A 15,504-nucleotide genomic window follows, 5' to 3' on the forward strand; every position below is an offset into this window, starting at 1 on the left:
TAGCTTTGTGTGACCAGGTTTCTTCATTTCCAACTTCATTCACTCCATCCTTCCCAACTTGAACTAGCCTCTGGAGTATTTAACTCAACATACTGCACTACCAGCTCCCCCGCAAACACTCCTTTCAGACTTCTTCTGTGCCTTGTCTAGATTCGCCATTTACTTGGTCCACAGGCTCCCAGCTTCCACGTCGTCTTTGGCTTTCTGCTTTCCTTCACCTGCACAGTTTTCTCTCAACTCTATCTCATCAGCTCTGTGTTCAGCCTGTGCCTTCATTTACCATCCTCTTCTTCCCATTGATCTCTTTGAGATGTTGCCACGATTGTTCTCATTCCTCTGTGATGCTCTCAGAGACCACTGGTTAAATATGAATTCAAGAAGGTTCCATTTGAACTACAATCCTCTGGCTCCAATTTTCTTTTTGTTCTCCTCTGGCCAGGATAATCTACTATTTCCTAGTACTTTTCTAAGTCTTCACTCCTCCTCCCCACAGTCTTCACATTGTGTGTGTGGATGCCTCCTGTCCTCTGCGCTTGCTTGTCCACAGGTGCTGTTCTCCAATTCTTCAAGAATGAATTCATACGTACTTGTCGCTGCCGCCGATTCATTTGATAGATAACCTGCCACGGCATCTGTAGCTTTTAGGATGGACTTAAGGCACCAGCGTCGACTAGCAGCACCATAGCTACCTGAGTAGTCCAGTTACTTCTAAAGTCCTGTGAAGATAGAGGGGATTGAGTTTTGTGGAGACTGGATCCTCTCTGCTACGTAGTATGGTAATTTATGGCAGTAGATCATTACATATTATTTATTACAACTATATAAATGAAATAGAATCAAGGCTATCTATTCTAATTATTTTTGAAATATTTCAAATTTTAAGATATCAAACAAGTGAAATCCACTTCCCTCATCATTTGCTCTATCAAATTTTCTAAAGAAAAAAAAGAACTAGAGAAATCCAAATTTTAAAAAAGTTTGGACACCAGCAGAAGATAACTAAATGAAGATTACAATTTAAGTGAGAGTTCATAACATCAAGAGTGAAATTCCCATTGGATTGTAGATAGACTGGAAAAAATCAAACAGTGAAATCAATTTATTCTCATTAGACTTTCAATTAGTAAGTTGCAGGAACAAAGGTCTCCTCGAGAATATTCAAAGTGATGTCCAAGCAGGGCTGTCTCCATGGTCAGATCCATCCAGGAAGCCAGAATGGAAAAGAACTTCTGGAAAGCAAGATAATTTAGAGTCAAGTTAGCATAAGACAATCACCAAAATAAATATTAGAAAAAATCAGATCCTGAGGAAAAATGAGTGCCGTATCTTTAGATATAAAAAGATTTGTTCTTGTGGCTTATTGTACTGGATTTTAAGGGAGGTGCATTTCATGGGAGGGAGGGTTTGCTTGGCCTTTGTAGGATGCCCATCCAGGTTTGAAATAAAAGCTTTACCAAAACAGAGCAGTAGGAGAAGAGCCTAACAACTTTATTTAGTCAAAGTTTACATGTGACACAGGAGCCGACAGAAATGAAGTCACAAGGAGTCGGGGAAACCTGACATATTTTCCTGTTTCCATTCCATGATGAATAAACTTCTGTTTCTATAGAAGTCATGGGATCGGACAAAAGCTCGTGATCTAATGATCCCAGACTGAGAGGGAAAGCAGCAAGCCCTGTCTAACCAGGTTCTGATTGGCCTCTCTGCACTGGGCTCATTCCTGCCAGATGAAGAAGAGGGTCCCATCTAATGACGGTCTTCTGACCCACTACCAGACAAGGTAGGCCGAAGCCTTGTTTATAACCATGTTGTAGAATATTATTTTCAAGGTGTGTTCCATTTGTTCATGCTGTGGAACATTTGTTTAATGATGCAAAGATGGGTTGCATTCTTTTATGTTGCATCGGTTTAACTCCGTGAAGCTGTGTTACTCTGCCTGTCTAAAACACCTCATGGTCTAATAAAGAGCTGAACGGCCAATAGCAAGGCTGGAGAAAGGATAGGCAGGCGAGGCTGGCAGGCAGAGAGAATGAATAGAAGGAGAAATCTGGGAGGAGAAGAAGAAAGAGTAGAAAGAGCAAGAAAAGGAGGAGAGGAGGACTCTAGAGGCCAGCCATCCAGCCACACAGCCAGACACGGAATAAGAGAGAAAGTAAGATGCACAGACATAAAGAAAGGTGAAAGTCCAGAGGCAAAAGATAGACAGGATAATTTAAGCTAAGAAAAGCTGGCTAGAAACCAGCCAAGCGAAGGTCGGGCATTTATAATTAAGAATAAGCCTCAGTGGGTGATTTATTTAGGGGCTGGGTGGTGAGCCTCCCCCCCCCAAGAGCAAAGAGCGAAAGAGTCAAAGAGTCAAAAGACTGAAAAACAACCCATAACATAGCCACTTTCCATAGAAAGGCTGGGGGTGGGGGGTTGGAATCTTGTTTCTAGGTTGATGAGTGTCTTTGGGGAAAGCAAGCTATTCCTATCATCTACTTTGGCAGGGGGAGAGCAGGGAGTCTAGGTGTGTGGCTTGGGAAGAAGAGCTGGGAAGATTGACTGTTGTTTCTCAGCTCCTTTCCTTTCGTTCAAAGTATCCAGGAGGCACTGGACTCTGGGGGGTCCTAGTCAGAGCCCCGTCAACATTATGGAGTACCTTTTTATAACAATTTAAAAAATTAGTGTCCAAAGCATTAGCTATTGTGATGATATTTTCAAGGTGTATTTTAGTAGATTCTCTTTCTTCATCTCCTCTACCCTTGGTTAGCCTTAGTCCCACTTGCACACACGACCCCCCCCCCCCATGTCTTTTCCTCTTTCTCCTCTCACGTGGATGTATGTACGCATTGCAGGGTATCATCCACATTCACATGTGAGAAAGAACACAGTGCTTTTATGTTTCTGAGTTTGAATCACCTGATTTAATATTATTCTTTCCAAATCCTACAATTTTCCACATATCTTGTGATTCCACCTTTTTTATATCTGAGTGAAATTCTGTTGTGTACACGTACCATATTTGCATTATCTATTCATTTGTTTATGTCATATAGGCTGGTCCCAGAGCAGCAATAAATATGGGTGTGAAAATGTCTCTGTGGCAGGATATGCAGTCTTTTGCACATATGCCCAGGAGTGGTCTAGTGGTCTAGTAGTTCTCCTTTTTTTCTTTTTTTTTTTTTTTTGTTCTTCTAGACAGGGTTTGTCTGAGAACTCTGGCTGTCCTGGAATTAGCTGTGTAAACCACGCTGGCCTTGAACTCAGAGAGATCCACATGCCTTTTAATCTCGAGTGTTGGGATTAAAAGCGTGCATCGCCACTACCCAGCTCTACTTTTAATTTTTTTTTTGAGAAAGCTCCATATTGCTTTCCAAAATGTCTGTACTGGTTTGCAGTCCTGCTAGTGGTAAATAAGTGTTAATCTTGCCCCACATTTCCTCCAACAGTTTTGTCAGATTTCTTTGATTTTTTTAAATGACATCTTTACATCTTGAGATTATAATATAATTACATCATGTCCCCCTTCCCTTTCCTCCTCTAAACTTTTGCATATAATCTCTCCTTGTTCTCTTTCAAATTCATTGTACAGCTCGGCAGGTTGTATGAATGTATTTAGGAACATATATGGACATACAAATATGTGTGTGACAACAATCCATGCAAATAGAAGCCTGGACCTTGCTGTCCTGTCCGAGTTCTGGATGCCAGCTGTTGTGACTAAGATGAGGTGGCATCTCAAAGCAGTTTTCATTTGCATTTCCCCAGTGACTAGGGATGCTGAGTTCTTTAAAATGCTTACTGGCCGTTTGTCTTTCCTCTTTTGAGAATGGTCTGTTCATTTCAATTGCCTATTTGCTGACAGTTTTAAAAAACATATTTGTTAAATAATGGTGTGTGTGTGTGTGTGTGTGTGTGTGTGTGTGTGTGTGTGTGTATGGGTACATTCAAGTGCTGGGGCCTGTGGAGGTCAAAGGTGTTGGACCTCTCTGGAGATGGATTTTAGGCAGTTGTGAGCTGCTCGGTATGGGTTCTGGGAAGCAAATTTGGTCCTCCACCAGAACAGCATGTACTCTGATCTGCTGAGCCATCTCTCCAGCCCTAGTTTTGTGTTTAAAATTTGCAGCTCTCTTACAAGTTTGGCTAATAGCCCCCTGTCTGAAATATAGATAGTAAATATTTCCTCCCATCCTGTGGGCTGCCGAGTGCTCTGCCCATAGCTTCCTTGGCTGTGCATATCTGTTAATTTCGGGCACTCTCCTCTGTTGGTTCTTGGAGGGGTCGAGTTCCTGTGCTATTGGGATTCTGTCTGGAGCTCTTTCCTAAACCTGTTTGTAAAGTGTTTTCCTTTATCCCTGTTTTCCTGTTACCACTTTCAGCAATTTAGACTTTCAGTTTGACCCATGTCTAATTGATTGTTTGTAGCCTATCTGTGGCAAACTCCGGGACCTCGCCAGTTCTGGGGTGAACTCTGGCACCCCTGGAACTAAAGATCCAGTTCTTCAGGGAACTCTGGGACTCCCAGAGTCAAAGACTGTGTCTCAATTTATTGGACTCTGGGACAACTGAGATCAAAACCCCTATACTGCGGTGAACTCAAGGACCCCTGAGATCAAAGGTTTGATCACTTGTGATATTGTGGAGCTGGTAGGACCAAATCCTGTCCCATAGCAAATTCTGGAAGTGCTGTTGCCAAGTCACCAGCCCTGCAACAAACTTTGGAACCACTGGTGCCAAAAGTTTGTTCCCATGGTGAACATGGTTTCAGATGAATATGTTTGTGTATTTGCACAGTTTCAAAATATTTAAAATAATAATAAATTCACAAGGTCCAACAGTTTCAATAACAGCAATTTGTGATATAATGCCACCTACCTTGGTAATCTAGTTGTGGCAAGTACAGGCTCCTTTATTCCAATTATAATTGTTAGTATTAGCTCCCATATCACACAACACACAATAATGATATCCATGTGCATACACACTGTTTACTATACAAATACAAGTTAGAGAGGCTACATTGGAAATCAAGAGGTTTCAGAAATGGGCTTAGAAAGAGTCAGTGTTGATAACAGATCAACCAGTAGTAGCAAGTAAGAGACCAAACTAGGGTTCAAGGGCAAGAAATGATGAGTTTAGGTCCGGGTCCTGAGCAGGTCCTGATGGCCAACAGGTGGATGGGCAGCCAGTCAAGCAGGCCAGGTCAACAATGGGGCACTAAGCTGAACCCAAGCTCCAGGGATAGTGAGGAGTGAGGGGCCCGATGCTCTTGGCCCTTTATTCACATGCCAGGTATCAGATGACAGGCTGATTTGGGACTGTGCCATCACAGGGTTGGGTGCCTATCACTTTAAGGGATCCAGGTGCTGAGGTTACACCCTGTCCTTTGTCTGGTATGTCTGATAAGTGCTTGGGCCTGGTTGCACTGATATGATTTTAATACACCCAGGTGTTCCAATAGTTTCAATTCACCCCCAGAAGATTTATAGGGTGGCTCTGTTTCTACTTCCAGGAATAAGTCATTTATATTTATAAACCTGTGTTGCTGGGTGGTACGTAATAGACAGCATAGCTTCTGGGGCCGTCCAAGGCAGCAAGCTTTCTTATTGGACTATCTTTGGATCATCAGCCCCCACACAACGACAAGGAGACTTAGTATTAATTATGAAAGCTTGGCCTTAGCTTAGGTTTTTTTTTTTAAGCTAGCTCTTATAACTTAATCTGTTTCTATTAATTTTTTGTTCTATCACATGGCTCAGTTACCTTTTTTCTGTCTCATATGTTCAACTTGTTCTGTGTCCCTTGATGTCTCTCCAAGCACCCCTCTGACTTACCCACTCTCTCCACCAGAATCCCACCTATCCTCTCCTGCCGAGCTATTGGCCATTCAGCTCTTTATTACACCAATCACAGCAATACATCTTCACACAGAGTACAAATATCCCCCAACAATCCAGGGTCTACAGTCATCCTTCTCCCTCAAAATGAAATCAGAAGCTGTTTAGAAGATGGGGACTCCTAGAGCAATGCACAGCCTGGAAAACCAGTTTCTAAAATAAAATGTGGAGTAACAGTAGTCTATAGCCTGATCTTTCTACACTTAGGAACATTGGAGCCAAAGCTCTCGTAGCCGAGGGAACTCCGAGGTCAAAACCCCGTTGAAGAGTGAACACTGGGACCACTGTAGTGAAAATGCTGTCCCTCGACCACTCTGTGACTGCTGGAGTCTGCTGCAGCAGGAATTCTGCCGCTTACAAGTTCAAAACTCTGTTTCCAGAATGAACTCTGTAACCACTTGAGGTCAATGGCCAGTCATTTGGGGGCATTCTAGAGCCCCAAGGCCCAATTCCCTGCCCTGACCAGAACTCTGAAGCCAGGGACTCGGAGCCTAGGTTCTTCTGTGAACTCTTAAAACCTCTAGGTTCCGGAAGAAGTGTGGGGCCACTTGAGTGAAAACTGGGGTTGGTTCCACGGTGTAGCCTGTGATCCCTGGGTCCAAAGTCCTGATTCCGGGTGAACTCTGCAATCCCTATGGTCAAAACGATGATCCGGAGTTAACACTGGAACAGGTGGTCCAAGTCCCGGCACTGTGGGAAGGCTGGGGTCCAAACCCCTCCTCCTTTAGAACTCTGGGGTCTCCCGAGCCAAAGGCCAATGCTGCTTCCTGCAGTGGTACTGCTGGAGGCAGAGCCTTGGTTGTATGCCCCGCTTTTGTACCTCTGGAACCAAAGCCTTGGCTCGGCCGCGCACCCTGCAACACCCTGAGCCAAAGACCGGTCCCTTGGTGAGCCGCATACCAGGGAAAGACTGGGATTGCTGGACTGGCTTCAAAGAAGTTGAGAAACCTCCTTTTGGAAACTGAAACTGTAACCCATTGGGCAACAATGATTAAACTCACCATGGAAGCCCCACCCCCCTCTCACAAGGACTCATTTTTCTTATCTGTGAAAAGAGGTAAGTGGAGTGTGATCTGATCGCCACTTTTAACCTTCAGGATAGAAACTGTCACTCTTGCCTCATTAGGAATGCATCTGTTTTCTCTTAGTTTTCCTGCCAGAAAATAGTGAGAAGGAAGCAGCTGGGACAGATTCCCTCATGGTAGTTAACTTATTATTTTGTCTGTTGGGAATTAAAGCAGTGTCAGAGGTGAACTGTAGTCCAACCTGTGGCTGGCTTCCAATCTCCCCAATCATGCATTGTCTATATTGTCTTATTAGGTCTTCCCTACAGTACTTCCTCGTGCATTCTGACCCATCCAAGCTTTGACTCAACAGGGTGACTTCACAGCAGGCTGACCTGTCTGCCCTCTGCTTTCCCAGAAGATTAGGATCATGCTGCAGCTAAGGTTGGGCTTCAGGTAACCTGAAGTCATCGTTTTCTAGACAGCCTGTGTTCATCTCAGTTCAGGCACATGCATCATCCTCTCGCAAGTCTGGTGCCATCACCCACTCACTCTTCCGGAACCTTCATGTCGGTGAAGCTCTGTCACAATTCAGCACATACTGCCTCCGTCCTGGTTTTTGAGGGTCCTTGCTAGTAAATTACCCGTGGGAGCTGAGTGGATCGGGCCTTTGCATATACTACAGGTGAAAATCATTAGGTGGTTAACAAAGACTGCAGTGACAGGCAATTCCCCAAATCTCATGAGTATGAGGCTAACCTGGGCTACATATTGAGTCGGAGGCCAGCCTGGACTACAAAATGAGCTCATTAAACAAAAAGTTCAACCTTTTCCTTATATTAATGTTTCTGTAATAGCCGTAGACCTCTGGCACTCCCCTGTTGCCTTGAAGTCACCTTTCTGCTTGATTTTGACCCTTCATCTGGCGCAGGGTATCTTTATTCCTTCTGTAGCAGTGTGTGACTGGGGCTGGGAAGACTGAGACAGACATTCAGTTTCAGTTTCCAGTGCACTGACAGGTGGAGATAGAAGATTATAATCTCGAAAACCACATCCTTCTCACCCTTGCTCCCATTTTCCCCGGGGGGGGGGGGGGGGTACCAACCTTGAACCACAAGGAGACCGTCTTCCTTTGAACTCGTTAGCTTTCGGTGGGAAGTGATCAGCTCCATCTCACAGAAGCCAGGCAGGCAATGTGAACAAATAAAGCAGGGTGAGCATGCCAGGGCTGAGGGATGAGGAGACAAGGATGAAAGAACAGCACAGAGTCCCTCAGGGGAAAGCTGCTTGGCCGCTCCCGCCAGCTGCTCCTGTTAGGCTACTACACTGATGTTGGGAGCTTCTCTCCTCCACACCCCCACTCCCCATCCCTCACTGAGGAAGCCAGAAATCTGAAGTCTTTGGTTTACTTTTCACAAACATCACACAAGAAATAAAACACCTTTTTTGGAGCCCACTTCTATGATGAGACACCTCGCACAGCCTTGGGGCAGGGGGAGGGACTTGGACCTGCCTCTACTAAATGTACCTCCCCGTGGGGAGTCCTTACCTTCTTGTAGGAGGGAATGGGGGTGGGGTGGGAGGGGGAGGCTGGGGGGGTTGGAGGAGGGAAGAGGGAGATCTTTCATATGTAAAATGAATAAAAATATTGTTTTCTTAATAATAATAACAAACTGCAACCAAAAAGTCTCTTGCCAAATGATCTTAAGGGCTATCAGCATTATAGTCAGGTTAGACAGTACATCCATGCTTCTATTTAATATTTACAACTTCAAAATGCCTCACGATGATAAATTTCTAATTTGTAACCTGAAATTGCTCCTTATTTTTTTTTATAAAGAAGCTTATCATCGGCAGAGAATTCTGATTTTTTTTGCTCTATTCCCCCCAATTTTGATTGTATTACTATTAGACATTGGTTGTGGTGTTGATGATCATCAGAATTGACTTATCTCTGTTTATCTTATGAAGATAAGAAAATTAACACCCCTTTCATCCCCTTCTCCTTCATACCTCTTTGGAGCTGTTAGTTGTAGCATTCTTTACTTTTACCAAGTTTATATTATTTAAATTTTATGCCGGTGCAGTTAATTACAAACTTAAGTTCTAGGTTTTATAAAAATACAGACACAAGCAACACTTTCAATATTATAATTTTCACAGAACTATGAACAACAATGCCTCCCTATTTTGCCATTTGTCAATGTTTCATAAATGAAGGCCAAGTGGATTTCTTTCCTTATGAAGGATGTATTGCCCAGAATCCATCTACATCTTGATTTTCTTCATACTGGACCCGTGATTTCCACACGCAGATCTTGGTCCTTCCGTGAACTTCCCATTTTCATTTCCTTTATTGCCAGCAGAGTCTCTCCTCTATTTCAGCATCACTCTAATCACGCCTCTTAGGCCCCCGTATGCTGAAGTTAACCCACTTGTTTTTGGAAATACTGTAGTAGGAGCCTTCCACACTCATTTTCTGGTTCTGACTGGCTTTCTTCTCACATGCCACAGAGCCTAACCTGAAGGGATTCCTTTCATCATATATTATTTCATAGATCCCACGGCTTCATATTTTCCATTCTTTGTTTTCATATTAAACTGCATCTATAGCCTCATGTGTGAGGGAGGCTCTGGGTGCAACCCATGTAACTGGGGAAACCAACACTTATAAAGGATCAACAGTATATTTTCAAAGAACAAAGTAGACAGCCCATTGTGTGTTTGGACCTGTCTTTATTACATGCAATCACATATTTATTTGCCTTTACACTGGAAAAAGATCTAATTTTCCTAGTGACTAGACATGGCTTTTCCAACTTGTATCCAGTTAACACTGGATATTTTTTTTTTAGAACCTATGCATTTGGTGAAGCTTTTGGATCTTCTGATATAAATCTCGTTTCTCTTAATTTTTTTTTTCACAAACATATAATTTTTTTTCAATTTCTGGGTCTTGGGCTCTATTTAAACAAGGGGTTTCTTGACATGTCCAAAGCACATCAATACATTTTAGAAATTTCCTAGTTAAATATCTAAGAACTCTGGTTATATAGTTTCTCTTTTCTCGTAGTAGTTTCTTGAGCACCTTTTGCTTTTTGTCTGTGTGGACAACACATCGCTGGATTTGAAGTAATGATTCTGCTCGGTGGGTTGCTTCTGTTACTCAGAGACCACGTATTCTGCTCACTCCCATTTTCTATCAGCCTTTAGCTTGTTTTGCTGTCCTTTGCCTCTCTTGCCCTGACTGCCCCTCCTCTCCCTGCCCTGTCCTCCTCTTTCCTTTCCCCTCTCCGCCTTCCCCTCTCCTGCCCCTTTTCCTCTTGCTCCTCCTTCCTGGCCCTTCCTCCTCCTTTTCTCATTGCTGAGGATGGAATCCCCAAAACCGTGGACAACACTAGACAAGCACTCTACTACAGCCCAACTCAATCCTTCCTTTGGATTCCTAGTTTTCCTCAGATGAATGGTGTTTGATTGTCTCCTTAATGTTGTGAATGAAGACTCTCATACATGCTTTACTGAGCTCATATTGAGGGTTTGTTTATCTTAAGAAAATGGGAAACTAATTTTTTAGTGTAATTTTATTCTTATAAACCCTTTACTTATAGATATTACTTTTAAATAAACTTCATTATAAAAAAAACCTGTAAAGAAATGAGAACCTCACACACCAAAATTATCCAGACCCCAAATCTGTACAACTTAATAAACATATATAGTTAGATTTAGCATTCAAAACAGAAGTTGTGAAACTTAACATTAAATCTATAGTATTGAATATATTTCATGCACTTATACACCACCAAAACACACAAAAAATTATACAAAAACCTAACAAACTTCAATGCAATAGTTGTTTCTATCCCTAAGGCTTGACAGATTCTTTTGAACAAAGAGAAATTTAGGATGTAAATGCTTTCTGCTTCCTGCCTTCATCCCCCTGTAGTTCTGGCACTAGATCAGAGGATCTTGCTATGTGACATTCTTGGGTAATGCAGCCTGCCTCTCTCAAGGTTCTGTGGCTTAATCAGTTATTCTGTGAACACACCAAAACTATTCAATTTGCTCATCTGTTCCTGCAGTGATCTGAGTATGTCCCTTTCATTTAGCCGGTCTGTTATGACACAAACATGATTATAATGAACTAAGAAAACACATTTCCTCCGTGGATTTTCTTCAGTCCTAATTGCATTAAACTGAAAACATCAATCTATTTGGGAGAGGGAGGAAATTACATAAGGATCAGGTAGCATACAGATTTAGTCAGCCTCAGTAATTTTATGATGGCTAAGTATGATAGTCTTAATTTTCACTGAGATTATTAAAAATCTCACTGGAAATGGACTCCTCGATATTGAGTATTTTCAATATTTGAAAAAATGGAAACACTATGATACTCTGCTTCCATGTGAGAAAAAAATTAAGAAACAAACACGTGTGAGGTATAAAAAAATTGGGATATCTGTTCCAGTAACATGAATTCTTTCTCTGGGAAATTCACCCCAGGGATCTCTGTCTGCTCTTCTTCATTGTTGCTATGGATTGGTCAACAAGGAACTTTATTCATCTGAAATTATGAGAGCCTGTCTCTAGGGAAGTGACACCTGGCTAGTTTTTTCTTTTCTTTCTTTTTTTTTTAAGCTACAAGTGAGTGAAAACTAAAATGCTCATGGAGTTGGACATGTTGGATAGCCATCCATCCATATCACACTATGTGGAAAGAGAAAGAAATAACCACAACAGGCCTAGAGAACCAGAGAGGCCAGAAACCACAGGAGGGGCACTATGGGGGTTTTGTTGCTAATTCCCACTCCATTAGTGGCCTAGGGTTTGTCTTCACCTGAGTTCTTAGAACCTTTTTGTGCTTAGGCTGAGTTGAGGTGCTTTGCTGCTGCTACCCAAACTAAGCCAAACTGTGGTGGTTTGAATGAGAATGGTCCTCAGAGGTTCATGTATTTGAATGTTTGGTTCCCAAGTGGTAGACTAATTAGGAAGGATCAGGAGGCGTGGCCTTGTTGGAGGAGGTGCATCACAAACTTTGGAGATTTCAAAAGTCCCAGGTTCTCTCCATCTTGTGGGTCAGATGTGAGCTCTCAGCTACTACTCCAGTTCCATGCCTACCTGCTGCCATGCTCTCTGCCAAGGTGATCACAGACTAACCCTCTGAAACTATAAGCAGATCCCCAATGAAACGCTTTCTTCTGAAAGCAGCCTGGGTCATGGAGTCTCTTCATACCAACAGAACAGTAACCAAGACAAAAAACCAAGCACAAAGCAAAACAGACTCACTCTTTCTCCCCAAGTCCATAAATAAAGACATTCAGATATGTCCAGGTTTATGTCTCTGTAAACAGAATAAATTGCTTGATTTCAGGAGGATGTGGGTGATTTGTTTCCCATCTTTTAAAATATATTTTCTTCATTAATATGTGAGAAGTGTATCTTCAACAATTTCAGCAAAAATGTTTAGATTTACTCTATTTTGTTAAAGTTTAAAAATTTGGTATAACAGTTTATGTAAATTCAGGGAGCATTCAGCTGGAAAGCTTACTCGGTGGGTAATGGTGCTTGCTGCAGGAAGGAGCCTGGTAACCTGAATCCAATGGTGAGAGCTCATGTAAACATGCAAGGGGAGAATCAACTTCACCAAGTTGCCCTCTGACCTCCACACACCCTTTCTCCTACCTGCTCATCCACCATTTCCTCATCTACACCTAATAGTAATAAACACAAAACTAAAAAACTCAGAGAGTATTATAAAACTCATGCAATATTTGTGAGTGATCTCGGTGGAAGCTAGTAAAGTGTCTGGTAAAACTGATAGGTGCTTCTTAAACATTACTTTATGTCCCAACCTAATGACTACCGTGGGAAACCACTAACTGATCTGCAGTGCTTGCGGAGGTATGGGTCACCCTGAAGGAAGAGACACAAACATACAGCAATATAAACTATGTGGCAGAAAATTTGAATATGTTTTTAAATTTCCAGAAAAAATGCAAGTGTGCCTTTCTGAATGCATCTATGTAGGACTGGTTGAAGGCATTCATCACTGATGGCTACTTAAGAAAGAACAAACTTGAAGTCAGTCAACCAATAGGAATTGTCCAAATTACACTACTTCATACATGTATGTGTGTCCCTGAATTTCCTTCCCAAACTTTACAAAGCCTTTAGTCACAGATTTCACTTGGATTATGTTTATAAGGCTGTGACCGCATGGCCCAGTCTCAGAACGTGTAGCAAAGAAAATTCAGAAAACAAAAAGCCATTTCAAAATACTTAAAACTATCTCCCCTCCATTTCTGGAATACCACAAAGACCGTCTATATGCAGAACGCTGCTTCTCAAAAGGCCCTGTTCTTGTTTTGTACAGCACAGTTATCCGACTCTTACTCCCAAACCCCCAGTGTTTGCTTGCTGGGTCCTTCCAGTCCCTCTGGTTCGATTCACGTCACTGGGGATCAGAATCCCTCTGGCAGCTTCGGTGTCTCACCAGCTAGTAGGGACAGGTAAAGAGTGAGAGATCACTGGCAGAATTCTCCTAATAAGAAAGGAGAAATGACTGTGATGTTCATAAACGAGGGAATTACCGTCATTATCCAATTGTTTTCATTTACTACTATTTATTTATTTATTGTTATTTGGCAGTACAGAGGGTCAAGTCCTTCACCTGGTACTAAGTAGGCAAAGAGTCTTATACTGAGCTACATCCCCAGACAACATTTTTTTTTTTTGCTTTAAGTTTTCATGTTTTGTCTTCATCATTTATTTTCATTCTTAGGACAAAATCTTTCTTTACCTTACAAAATTCATCCTTATCTAAAATATCCTCTTTCTTTTTAATCCTTTACCAAAATACAGCCTCATACTTAACACCCTTCTAATCAAATTTCTCATACCCATTTACTCTTCTTTTTTTAATTTAAGTTTTTTTTTTGTTTGTTTGTTTGTTTTTTTTTTGTTTTTCGAGACAGGGTTTCTCTGTGTAGCTTTGCGCCTTTCCTGGAACTCACTTGGTAGCCCAGGCTGGCCTCGAACTCACAGAGATCCGCCTGGCTCTGCCTCCCGAATGCTGGGATTAAAGGCGTGCGCCACCACCGCCCGGCCTTTTTTTTTTTTTTTTTTTTTTTTTTTTTTTTTTTGTAATTTAAGTTTTTTTTCCATTTTACATATCAACCACAATTCCCCTCCCTCCAGCTGCCCTCCCACCTCCCCCATCCCACCCTCCATCCACTCCTCAGAGAAAGTAAGGCCTCCCATTGGGAATCAACAAAGCTAAGACCACATTTTTAATTTTTTTTTAAAATTAATATCTTGCTGTGGAGTCCAGGCTGGCCTCAAACTGATCACTCCAAGTGCCAGGATTCTAAGCATAAACTACTATATCTAGCCTCTATGAGAAAATTGTAAGCCTTTCCCACACAGTCATTTATCCAGAATTTTGGTCATCGCAATGTTTAGGTGACTGTTTTTCTCTCTAGGCATTCACAGAGGCCCCTGGATCAGAGTTAATATTGCCCAGTATAAAGATAAAAGACACAGATACATACAACAGCTGGTTTATTTTCAACCTTTCATAAAATGAGAACATAAGGAGTTTCAATTATTTATATGGACTTAGAAGTTATAGGAGGCCTTTTTCTCAAGCCTTACTTAGTGACGTTCCAGAATTAAGATGCAGTTTAGTCTCACAAGGAGAAAGGCTAGTTGGCTCACCATGTAGAGGAGAAAGATGCTGGAATTCTCCCTACCGGTGGCTGTATGGTACAGAAGAGGAAAGTCCAGGAGAGTTCTTTTGCCCAGTTATTGGCTTCCAAGAAAGCAGAGGAAATAGACAGACAGAAAAGGCGCTGAGAGGTCTTTGAAGAATTTAGGCTATATCAGGAATGATGGCACAGGCCTTTAATCCCAGCACCAAGGAAGCAGAGGCAGGAGGATCCCTGAGCTGAAGCTAGCCTAATTTGCAGAGCCGGTTCCAGGACAATCAGAGCTACACTGAGAAGTCCTGTGTCAAAAAAAAACTAAAAAGAGAAACAAAACAAAGCAAACAAAGAGAAGAAGGAGGAGGAGAGGAAGAAGAAGAAGAAGAAGAAGAAGAAGAAGAAGAAGAAGAAGAAGAAGAAGAAGAAGAAGAAGAAGAAAAGGAAGAAGAAGAGGAGGAGGAGGAGGAAGAAGAAGAAGATAAAGAAGAAGAAGAAGAAGAAGAAGAAGAAGAAGAAGAAGAAGAAGAAGAAGAAGAAGAAGAAGAAGAAGAAAAATTTTTTAGGTTGAGAAAACTCAAGTAAGCATTCTTAATATAATTTGATTCATAATGCATTGCTTTGGCAAATGGCTCTCTCAGGGTCTTGGGCTGTTCTCTGACAGGAAAGAGAATAGCTCAGAACTTACAGTGATGTCTCCCAGAAAAACCATGTATTGGATTTATTTGACTCAGGAATAGGGCATGGATGAGGCTAGAAGATTTTTATCTTCAATGTCAATGACATAAATTAAACAGTAAGTGGTGTTTGGACCCCAAAAAAAAATAGAAGCAAAAGAACCCAGAGTAACATCTGCCATGCACAGGGTGGATAAACCAAGGGACAGACAGACAAACTTCCCAATAATGTTCTAAGGTA

The sequence above is a fragment of the Peromyscus californicus genome, unplaced genomic scaffold, assembly GCF_007827085.1.
Source record: "Peromyscus californicus insignis strain IS unplaced genomic scaffold, ASM782708v3 Scaffold_16__1_contigs__length_79575227, whole genome shotgun sequence".
NCBI lineage: Eukaryota > Metazoa > Chordata > Mammalia > Rodentia > Cricetidae > Peromyscus > Peromyscus californicus.